The sequence below is a fragment of the Acipenser ruthenus genome, chromosome 21, assembly GCF_902713425.1.
Source record: "Acipenser ruthenus chromosome 21, fAciRut3.2 maternal haplotype, whole genome shotgun sequence".
NCBI lineage: Eukaryota > Metazoa > Chordata > Actinopteri > Acipenseriformes > Acipenseridae > Acipenser > Acipenser ruthenus.
In genome coordinates this window covers 23,100,587-23,113,229 of record NC_081209.1, presented here as the reverse complement: position 1 = coordinate 23,113,229, position 12,643 = coordinate 23,100,587, and the positions used below count along the sequence as shown (strand labels likewise).

Genomic DNA, 12,643 nt, shown 5'->3' with positions numbered 1-12,643 from the left:
TATTTCAATTGGTTGTTTTTGTTAATTTACATGTTGAATTTTTTTTACTAGATTTTTTTAGTACTTGCTACACTTATAGCAAACTGCATACTAAAACACAGGGAAGTTAAAAAAAAAAAAAAAAAAAAACTGCATACTGTATACAAATATTATTATTAGGTAAACAACTGGGGTTCCTTTAAAGAGCAGCTTGGTTACTTGGCATTTATCTGTATATCATTTTCTGTTTCAGTCATCACATCATGGTAACTTTATAAAACCTATACATTTAAAGACACCTGTGGACTCAATATGGCTTTCAATCATGTCATCTTCTCTCAAAATACACCAGAATGTAACCATTAACCTGTCCTCTGCAACACTCAGCCCCTGTATGATATACATCTTTTACTTCTGAGTTTTAAAAAGTCACCAGGATTTGATTATTGAAACAGAAATACATTAGGTTAACAGTTCTGTGATATGTCAAGTCGACAAATATATTAGTTTAACATTTAAACATGTGTAATCTTTAAAGTATAAAGGTTTAGGGAACTAAACTAATCTAAAATCCCTAATACCAAGTCACTCTTTAGTCTAAACCCTTGGAGTTACATAACTAATTAGAGCTTGAACTACTGTTGAAGAAGTACTTTGTTAATGGCTAGATCTAAATAAATGGTTCCTCTGTGTGACACACTTCTTCCTTTGATGGTTCTGTATAGGTGTTCTGGTTTCAATCCAATTAACAGTTATCTGTATAATTAAGAGATCCACTTTAGAGGCTATAAGTAAATGATTGTGTACTGTATTAGCTTACATACTTAGATTGAATGGAGATGGTAAAATCAGGCTTCGATTTGAATGATATAAAAGACAATGGTCAAACCTGTTAAAAGTCAAGTTGTTACGAATCCTTTCTTTTTGTATTTCCAAAATCTCCTCCTGGGTCTGTTCACGTAACCAGCAAAAAAAAATATTGCTAAATAAAATCTAGAAATGTTTCTGCATTTAACAAATGTGCACAATTTCTAGCTTTAATACCTAATATGTATAGACATAACTGAGGAAGTAAGGTTTAAACTTACTTAACATAATCCTGTAGACGTTTCTTGTGGAACTTACGATTCTTACCGATAGCATCTTGGTAAGTTTGTGTGCATGGTGTGCTTTGGTTGTAGTTAAAGTTAAATGATACCTATTTTGTGAAGTTTTGCTACACTAAGAAATCAATCAGCAGTGTACATTTCCCTTTAATCTTACTATTTCATGATGTAATATACTGTAAGGCATTGAGAACACAAAAGCAAAAATGTAAATCACAAAAATAACGTACATATAATTTTACTCAATTTGACAAATTATTTATTGTATAGAGAGCAGGTGAAGCCAACAAAGGTGAACTTTATGGAATGAGAAAATAAAACAATGGACAGGCTACTGTTTACTTTAAAGTAACTGATTCCAGTACATTTTATATTTAACTGCATGTTGATCATAGATTACTATAGTGAAATCACACATTGAATCTCAATATTGGAGAACCAGAACCACAAATTCAAAACATAAATAAAATGTAAGGAGAAGGTTAAAAAGAACAAACAAAATGACCTACATTGTTTGAAATACAGCTGTTTGTAATTTACCCTAACGGAGGGTAGTGAGGCTACCTTTATGTAAATGTATAGCCATGAGACCCTTATTACCACATGAGTCAAATATGGTTCATGAACTCATTAACAAAACACCCTATAGGTAACTGTAAAACAGTTGCAGTGTGGGATTCCCAAAAGCTATCATCTGGAAGTATTTTGGCACGCAAAGAAACACGATTGTTAAACCACCATAACAATGATGATCTCCATGAAGAGGATGCCTTTGGGAAATACAGCACTAATGTTGATTCTATAGTCAGATAATCTGCTAAAAAAGAGTCTGCTGGCAGTAATTATACATTTAGGAAGGATTAAACGAATTATGAAGAAGAACTTCAATTCCGAAAGTCTTGTAAATAAGTCATGTACAAGGTAAAATTACAACACATAATATCTCTAATATTTGACACGTTATATTAAATCATGAATGAGTTACATGGTCCCTATTCATAAAGATTATGAATTAATATTCTTTTTTTTTTTTATTAAAGAGTGGGTATATTCTTCAGGCAAGCTCAAAGTAAGCCCTAAACCAGTTAAAAATAACTCCATTTTAGAGCAACAGAACCCAGAACCAGTCAGATTATTGCACATACACCAGAAAACAGTAAAGGAAATGTAAAAGAAAGGAACTGAAGTTACATTTGAAGCTTCAGAACACTTTAGAACATTAATAAAGTAATTCAAAAGCCTGTCTGCCTCTTAACCAGTTTGTTGTTGTTCAGACATGATTAGCTACTTCAGAATTTAAAAAGGATACAGTATTTTGCTGATTTCTGTCCTCTTTATATAAGGTCTGGCGAAGGCTGCAGGGTGAGCAATGCCCTGCATTTGAAGATAGTGGGCTACTAGGGGGCTCCGACCACCAGGATTGAAAAGCACTTGTTGAAATTCTGGACCTGGGCCAATGTAATGAGACTAAAACAACAGAAAAGCAAAGTAAACATCCATACATACATACATATATGTAATTGTAACTATTATTTTTTTAAGCTAAAGGTACATTCATTTCATAGACAAATTATATTTTTGTAAAATAGGTTTAATATTTATTTTATAATGCATTTCAATATCAAGTTGATACAAACAGATACCATTTTGCTTAGTGTGGTATAAATTTTTTAAAAAAAAGTAACAATGCCTTCTACATAATATAGATTTTTTTGTAAATTAAAAAAAGACAAAACACAAAAATATCCATAAACTATTTCTTCCTGTCAAATATATTGTTCAGCACATTAAACATAATCTAAAACAGCTACAAAGATGAATATTAATTGCCCAGTATGACCCTTTTTGTTTTACTAATAGGACGTGGCTCAGTCATCTCATCGCTTAGGCATATTTTACACAGAAAACACCCAGATACTGTACCATACAAGTTATTATTTTTGAAGCATAAGAGGACTGAAGATACCAATGCCTTTAAAAAATGGACAGATACAAAGGTAGTCCTTTTCATGTTTAGGATCTAAGGGTGGGTTCAATACATTAAACACATGTAAAAGGTCAACAGGGAGTTCCAACCTCTCTAGATTTGACAAATCATCTGTCTTCCTCCCCGTTGTAGTTGTTGAAGTTGTGTCTAGTATCTGTATATACCTTGTATCTTTTATTAATTCCTCAAAGTTGAAGTCCATTGCTGAAAAAAAATAAAAAGTGAGTTTGTTTTGCTGTCAGATTTATATTTGAGATTTCTGTGTTCTATTCTCATTTCCCTGGGTGATTAAATGTCATGTCACACAAGCACGTGCAGGCTTTATGCTGTTGTGTTTACTGGGCCTCTTGATTTAAAGAGGTTTGAGATAGACGCACACTTTGTAATATATAAGTGATGATGCTGCTCGAATTTGCAGGTCTTTGATTTATTCTCCATATCAGCATGGTTGACGTCACCTGCTTTAAGAAATCATACCTGTGGCACCTCTCGGTATTGCATTCAACTGCAAAGTCACATACCTCACCCACTTAATGGTATTCTCTTTAACAACCTTTTCCCTTTGCAATGAAATTGACAATGGACTAACTTGTGTATTACTAATTAAGCAGTATATAATAGTTATATGGGTTACATCTATACTCGTAGCACTCAAACAGACCTCAGCTTCTACATGTGCCGGTATTCCACCATCCTATAACCCAAGACTAGTGTCCCCCCTGACTAGTGTAGTGTAGTGTGTAGTTGTAAGTTTTAACATTTTGGCCCCCATACCCTCTTTATCGGGTTTTCCAAAATGTTTACAAATTAAATATTTATTGAAATGAGCATCCGCTATGGATCAGGCTGAAGTGAACACAGCGCTGCAGGGGATAGGTGTGCCTGTTGCCAACTGGAAGGACTTTTCATTAGCTGCAAGTCAGAGCACCATTCGAATTATCATTGCGCATAATAATATAAACGTCTCGACATAAGTTTGTATTCGGGAGCCAAGACACGAAAGGGAATGGTACTGGGTTCAAAATGAATAATCCTTCATAGTCGATTAGCAGACTAAATTGTTATGCAATATTACTTCAAATCGATCTATCTATTTATCTATGCACCTGCTACAGTGGGACAGAAGGTAACATTTAGATGTACTTGCTAATTATTACATTCTGTTAAAACAGAAAGTACAGTACAGAGACTGCAGCAAGTTTCATTAGACTTAGCAATCGCTCTGCTTGTAGGTTTATGTATGGCTTTAGTATTATAAATCACATATCAAAAATAAATCAATCACTGAAGTATTGGCCAAAACTCCAGTACATCTTATCCTGTGTACAACTGATAGTGATGCCACAGGTTATCAACATGTTCAATTCTGTTCTATTCTGTTATGAGAGTTACAGCAACACCAAAGACTCATGAACTCTTGTTTGCCTTAATGCTCTTTGCACAAACCCCTAACTTAGTAGATCAAGCTTTTTATTTTTTTGGACACTTATGTACTTTACTCATTGCAGATCTAAAAACAAATTAGAATTACACTTTCTAAATAGTAAAAAGCTGCAGTGGATTAAAAATGTAAAATTTATTGTAAGTTTTCTTTTTTTAATACTAGTAAAGCACCCTCATATTTATTTTAGGAAAGGCATTTGATTTTTCTAACAGTAACTAAGACATTGATCTCAAACAGCTGCCGGTGTATTAGCTAGGATATGTAAATTTCCTTCCTGCTGAAAAGTGCATGTGTGTTTATATTTTTGACAGAACTTTATTAGATCCAAGTTAATTGAGTTATTTGAAGTATATGTAACTAGAACTGTTTTTAATTACAGTACTTCTCGTGCCACTCTGCACTAAATAAAATAACACTGCCACCTTTTTTTTGCGGTTGAGTGGAAAAAATGCTTCCAGCAGTGCCAACCTACTTGTCAGGTATAAAGCAAATAGTATTTAGTAATTCCCAAATGTGGCATAAGAGTTCATTTGTTTAATGCATTGGTATTGTAACATTACCACTGACCCATAGTCTTGACTGCCTAAGGAATTTAGAACTTTACATTTTGCCAGCTTTGTATAATTTACAATTTGGAAAAGTTCTGCCATGGACTGCAGTTGTATACAAAATAATGTTATCATGTGTTAAATGATTGTATTCATTTTGTGCTTATACTCCCTGCACATTGAAACTAAACCTGCCCATTTATTACCTTTGATTCATAGCTTAACAACGATATCATACACAGGTTAAGAAGTCTAATGTTCATTTGATACCACATCACATTTTGGCTTGAGACATGTATTGAAAAAAATGACTTTGTAAAATACTCACAGATTCACAGATTAGATTTTCAGCCAGAAAGTGCTGTCATCAATTATATTATCTAAAATAAAAATATGTACAGTAATTGTAATCCACACATCACCTCTAAATGATGTTCTGTATGACAGAGGCAATATATGCATACTTTATATTTATTTATTTATTTTTTTGGCTTATCTCCGGTTGTTATTTGTAATAAACAGTGATTTTAAAAAGTTTTGTGGTGAAAGGCTGTATCTTCATTTCTGAGGAAATCGTTGTTAATTGAAAGAAATCATGAAATAAAAAAACGTTTCACTTCAAGTTTCTTAAAAGCTGTGTGAAACTTTTGGGATATCGAGAGCTATCTTTATTGATGGGAAGAAGGAAGTGTCTAATCTAATCTACAAACTGCTGGAATTCATGCCAGATAACCAGATAGCATCTCAACATTGGTAGCTGGCTTACTTCTCAATCACGCTCTGCATGACAGGCTGAGAAATCAAGAAGTTGGGACTGCTGGAAGGGTTACTGATTCTTCCCCTCCATGTCTACATGGATGACCTCACTGGGTCAGGGCTAGAAGACTGGACTGGAGGAAACAACAGGGCCAGTTCAGAAACAGTAGGGCTTGAGATAGTGATAGAGATTACAGAAACTTGAAGCATGTGAAGTTGTAAAGCTAATTCTTTGCTTTGGTACAGTTAGGGAAAGCTCGATGGATTTTATAGGCTGTTTTTACTGCTAGGGCTATGATGATCAGCCTTACCAAACTGTTATAACTAAACAGGCAGCAGTGTGGAGTAGTGGTTAGGGATCTGGACTCTTGACCTGAGGGTTGTAAATTCAACCCAGGTGGGGGATACTGCTGCTGTACGCTTGCTCCAGTAAAAAAAGACCAACTGTATAAATGGGTAATTGTATGTAATAATAATGTGATATCTTGTAACAATTGTAAGTCGCCCTGGATAAGGGCATCTGCTAAGAAATAAATAATAATAAACATGTCACTTCAACTAAGATTTATGTTTTTTATTTACCCATTTTAAAACTCAGTATTTCCTAAAATATTGCAGGAACTATATTTTTGTTTAGAATTTAATAAGATAAATAAACAAATGTATACTGTATAAATAAAAAAATAACATTTTCATTATAAATAATATCACATAAAGCATATGCTTTATGCATACTTTTTATTTAGTGGTGATTTGAAATATTTATATTTTCTAGTTATATAATGGTTGTCAATTTCAAACAGTGCATATGCAAGAAATACACTTTTTATTAGAATGCATCTAAAAGAAAACGTTAAATATCATATGTTTTGTATTAATTTTAAAGCAATTACACAGGAATGGTCCATCTCATTTCATGTACATTCTGTTGGCAGGCAGCACAGCCAGAATACAAAAAAATCCAATATTTAATGCAAAACATTACAAACAAACAAAATATAGTATTACAAATGACATATATGATAGCATTCAAACAGGCTTGTACAGAAGCCAAATTCTATTTGGCTCCCGCTTGATATTGTATTGGACTAATTTCCTGCACAGAAGAGGAATCCTGGTTTTGCATTTTGCAATTTTTCTTGTCATTTCTGGATTCATTTTCAAATTAAAATTGATTGTTTTGCAAGAAGTAGTCATTTAGCAAATTGAGTTTTGCTTAAATATATTTTCCTTCATTTTCAGCAAGCCTTACAAATGCTTTCATTAAACATTTCCATTTTGCTTTGCTTGCATACTTGTTTTGTAAATAGGTGTCGGTTGCTAACCCCAAAAAAGTCCACTTTTCCACAAGCTAAAACTCAAAGCCAACTGCTAACAAAAATGTGTATTAGTATTTTAAGGGTTGTAAATTACAGTACAGACACTGTCAAGCTTGTAGAATGAAATCCTAATTCAGTGCAGATTTCCAAATATTGGCAGCCAGAGAACTTGTTAAGAAAGAAAGACAATGAAGCTATCATTAGATATCATTAAAATATAATTGTGGGAGGTTTCCAATACAATTACTATTATAAGTAGCAGTTGGTTTAGGCTTTTGAACGTTGATACAGTATATAAATATTTTGTAAGTAAAAAAATGGTAGTGTTAGAGATTACTTTTTCAGTTTTTTTCTTTCTTGAATAAATAATCCCATTAACTGAATGTTATTTATTCTGTCTTATCTCTGAATCTTAATATTAGTCTAGACTAGTGATATTCTATTGCATTTTAAAAGAACACTTTACATTTTACAGTCATATTCTATTGCATTTAAAAACATGTATTGTTTATTTTTTTTTAAGGTAAGGTCACTAGAACATAAACGATTATATAGGTTTGACAATACAAATTCTGACAAATTTACAGTGATCATCACCATCTCTGATGCCATCATATTTCACACACATTTCTTTGTCTTTTTTTTATTACTGGCAGGTTTTCAGATTTTCTGTTATGTTTAGCTTCATTTTTTATGTTAAATATCTAAGCAAACAGATGATCTCATGTACTGTAGAAACTGTCCTTCGTACAATTAGGACAAAATAAATACCAGATGCTACAGTACTGTACATATCACATATTTCATCATAACAGCAATCTCGTAGGACTGAAAAGATAAAGAATCATATAAAGAAAGGTATTAAATTGCCTGCACCAATATGTATATCAGCTGTAAATAGAATGTGAAAGTTATTGATAGTAACATATGGAGGTTTTTTTTTTTTTTTAAGCCTTACTAAGAAGAGAACATTTTATTTAAAAAAAGGCTTTATTATGTATGCTTAGTTCTAGAATGAGGCTTTCTTGTAATCACATGATCATATTCTATCAGAAATATAACTAGTTTTGTTTAAAACAATGCATTACATTAAGGTAATTGCACCACATTATCGTAACAGTAAAACTGCTTGGAAACGCTTCTATTTAGCTTTCAAAAAAGCATTGACACTTTATGGTACTAAAAATTAATTACCAGACATCCTTACTCATTTGTACATTCAGAAAAGGAATTACATGCGTGAAATAAAAATCTGTCAAATTGTGCAATAATCACACCATATAAGGAGCAGTTACATTAACAATGCATCAAAACTACAAAATTGGAAGGAAATAAAAATAATGAAATAAGAACCAAAGTTCAAACCTGAGACCTTGCATGTGTTTCGAGTAACGGACAACTGATTCATTGCATTCTCTACATGTAATGTCAGCAGGTACAGTACCTTTTGATCCTTCCACAAAACATGATATTGCATTACTTGCTTTGAAAAAACACCCTTTACAAAGTAATTCTGTAAAATGTATCTTTTATATGGTGCACTTCAAAACATAAAACGATTACATGTATGTGAGCTGTGTGGGATTTGTTCATCTTGTATTGATTAACCCTGAGTAATACTAATCTTCTTCGGCACCAGCTTTTCTTTGATAATTAGCATCTTGTTAAATATACCGGTCAGTGCTATGCTAATAATCTATACATGCTAACCACATGGCATGGTTTAAAATAAATATGTGGTTTGCAACAATTAAAAAATACATGTTGGGCTAGAAAACATACGGTATATTAATTTGCAAGTATACTAATCCAGAGTTCCATGCTTGGGTTTGTAATTTAAAAAAAAACACCCACTAAGCCTTTTAAGAGGTAATTTTCTACTTAAAAAGATACCAAATTAAATAATTCAGTTACAAGGTAATCTTAAACACCACTGCAAATGCTAGGGGGTTAGATTTTATATTTAAAAAAAAAAATAACTGAGGTAAAAGGTTTAAAGGATATTTTTATAGTTCTGCCATGTCTGAGAGAAATGGGTAGCAGAAGACAAATAGCTCTTCACTACTACTGAGATTTTCCACACCTCACTCATGTTGGTAAGCTGTTACAATCTATCACCTTTTGTTGCATAAACACATACTTCTGCTAGGATCAAGGAAGAGAAGCTTTCATTTGTCAAGGAAACAGTTTCTCAAACACTTTGCAATATGCTGTGGGGAAAAGCAGCCTGATGCTAAAGATGAAGATCCCTGTTTCAGCAAAGATCACAGCTAAAGAGTTCTACTAAATGTAAGTAAACACATGGAATTGCATGTTGCGTTGTATTTTAGAAGAGCTAGGAATAAGCTGAATTAAAGAGATGGTAGACTCTATGGGCATTAGTCAACTGTACTATGTAGCACTTCAGAATGTTTTTGAGACATACTGTAGTGCAGTGTTGTTTGTGACGTTGTGATTACTTTTAACTTTAAAATAGCATCCCTGTTACATTACAGAAATGCACTATTTGCACTATCTGTATGCTTAATAAACAATTATCAAACTATGGACAGCATATTACTATAACATTGACATCTAATAAATACAGTTTCAATTGATAAAGATCATAGATAAGGTTTACTTTAAAATATCTAAGCGTAACATTAATATACAGTATGTCTTACAAGTCTACATTTTTCATCACTGGCAAAACTCGTGGTGATATTCTGCATTGGGGTTCGTACAAATTTTGGATTTATCTGTCACAAGTGAAATGTATTTGGTTTAGTATCTTAACTTTTCAGTCCTCAGCAGACTGGAACTGTTAATTTCATCCCAGGACTGAATAGCAGGGGTTGTCCCACAGGCCAGGACTTAAATAAGTGTACAGCTTGTTTTATGTTAGTCCATCCATTAACCACTTTTCATCAGCACTTAATCCATTTTTTTTAAATCTGTAGTGCGAATACACTATATTGTTGTTGGTAACATACTGAAGTTGTTTTCATGTGGCTCATACACTAAATAAGGACATAGCATTTACTGGTAATCCATTTTATTCATCCTTTGAAATGATAAGAAATGAAAAAAATAACAGCATCAGTTTATATTGCAAGGATTCTGTTTTAGAAGTGTATTAAGATGCATTCCATTAACCAAGTTCATGATATTATACTTCCAATCAACCTTTATTAAGATACAGAGTTAATTGGAGTTCATGCCTTCAAAGCAACAGTTGTGATTGTCATGCCACACAGGTTTCATGACTGTCTACCTCCCTAATGAGTTTAGACAGGTCACAAATAAAAGGAGCTTAATAGTTTTCTGAGATGAAAAGCCCTAAATAGACAAGCTAATGGTTTTTTGCCATCAAGGACGCAAATTCTTGCACATGTTGAACCACAAAAATATATGCAGCACAATAAATATATATATATATAAGACTGTTTATTTGGCAATTATTCAGTTTCTTGTCATAGTATACACTTTTAATTGCATGTCAGGGTTTTAATATTCTTAAGCTATGATTAAGAATGGAATCACATTTGAATATTATTTCCAATATTAAATCCAGAAGCATATTATTTGACTATTTGTTTTGGAAGCCAGCAGGATTTTGACTAGGTTGTAGCTTGTATGGTTGCGTGTCATATTGCAATAAACCCACCGAGTGCACTTAGATTTTATTAACTGTAACAGGTTTAACAATGGTAGTCCATTAAAATAAAAGGGCAAAGTTTTATTGTTTCTAACATGTTTGCTAAATGTGCAAATAATTTCCAGAGTTCCCATGTTCTTGTCAATAATCAATTTACCATAAAAACAGAAGGGCTGGTAGAAATTAAAGAGGTGTACTCACGCAGGGCCTGTGTGCCTGTAGGCTCAATACTTCCTCTGCTACTGTAAACTTTAATCACTTGTAATTTGGTTCTCCTTACTAGGCACTCTTTGATCCACATGCAACAGGCATCAATTTAAAACAATAAACTTAAACAACCTGTATGACAATGGCCATCTGGTACAGTATTAAGAACACAGAGAAATACTATAAACCATAGCAGAAACCGTATTTTTGCAGCACCTGAACTAAACTGATGTGCAGATTTCAAAAGGAACTTTGTGCCCAACTATCCCTGCAGGCCATGAACATGTATCTTATTAATTGGTACATTGCCATACAAATTGATTTCCTAATAAAGTATATAATTGCTTTAGGGTTCACAAGAGAATCACCCGAGAAATATAACGTGTTTCTGCAACCTTCAAACATAACTAATTCCATAAGGACCAGAGAGGAGAATAATATTTGTATTTTCTCTGAATAATTCCCCTTTGTACTTGTCAAGTTCTCTCAACACAAATCATGTTTAGGGGCCCTTGAACCAACTAAGGTATGTTTATTTATCATACCCATTTAACCTAGCTTGGGCAAGTCAATATGAAATTCATTACCAATGATCATAAAGCAGCTGAACATTTGAAAACAATATTCCATTGGTGACTTTGCAGCTGAAAAATAGCTTTGGGGATTTTAACCTGCTATCAAAGCATCAACAACTTATTTGACAGTCAGGAAAATCATTAACTTATGAGAAGTATCACTTTTGAAGCATATTGGCAAATGGTCTTGTAAAATGCATTCCAGTGTTCAATTAAGCAAAGCATGGTTCTGGCAGGGAAATGACTTCAACCTTAGATCAAAACACATAAATACCAATACCAGATCAAATCATCAATCGAATAGCTGTTCTATTCACGGTAAAGGCAAATAGTCGAATACCTTTCTTTAATTTAAAAAGAAGTTATTTTTTAATTTTTTTTATTCATTAGAAATATAAGTTATGTAAGCATAAAAAAAACATGCCATCCCCTTCTGGAGTTTTCTAAAAGTAATCTAGAAATTATTTATATAAATAGATCAGGTGTTGATAAGTGCTGATTGCTTTAAGAAAAGCAGACTTGCCTACAGTGCAAAAGGTTCTCACACTACAGCCAGCATGCAATGCTTTCTGCTCCCTTGGGGAATAGACCATTAAGTACTATGTCAACTTCTGAAGTGTTGAGTACAAGAAAATGCCAGGTGTTTAAAAATGTAAATCCTGGGTTCAGATATAAATACAGCAGTAAAACTGAGGGTTTCCTAAACAAAATAATCCTTTATTTAAAATGACATCTGCTGATCTCTTCATTGAAGTGTCTTGCAAATTACTGTGCTTTACTTTTTAAAACCTGTTGAAAACAATCTAGGTTTAGTGGCACAATAATATTCAGGAGACATTTTACATGTAAAATAAAAAAACAAACAATAAGAAGGCTGTGTCAAAAAAACACAAACCAACCCTAATATAACAGGCGTTGTCATTTAAATAACACTTGTATTTCAACAGTGTGTATATTAACAATATTTGCTGTTTTTTGGAACACAAACTTGATATACAGCCTAGCAATATAAACTATTCAAGTTCAAAGCTCCCTCTGATGACCATTTGGATGCCTGACAAAGAGAAATAGACTTTTTTTCCCCT

At 32.9% G+C, this 12,643-nt stretch overlaps 1 protein-coding gene across 5 annotated transcripts in view; it reads right to left on the bottom strand.

Moving 5' to 3' along the window:
• Nucleotides 1-12,643, bottom strand: part of LOC117428102 (protein FAM227B-like) — a 40,783-nt gene that overhangs the window by 984 nt on the left and 27,156 nt on the right. The window contains exons 6-9 of one of the 5 annotated variants that reach the window (XR_009308044.1): nt 5,393-5,444; nt 3,237-3,276; nt 2,395-2,552; nt 1,068-1,148 (exon numbers count right to left, since the gene is read on the bottom strand). The gene's annotated coding sequence lies outside the window, so the exon portion shown is untranslated. Of the gene's footprint in view, nt 1-1,067; nt 1,149-1,285; nt 2,553-3,161; nt 3,277-5,392; nt 5,445-12,643 lie in introns of those variants that run through there. The other 4 variants (XR_009308042.1, XR_009308043.1, XR_009308041.1 and 1 more) reach the window with 4 other exon arrangements.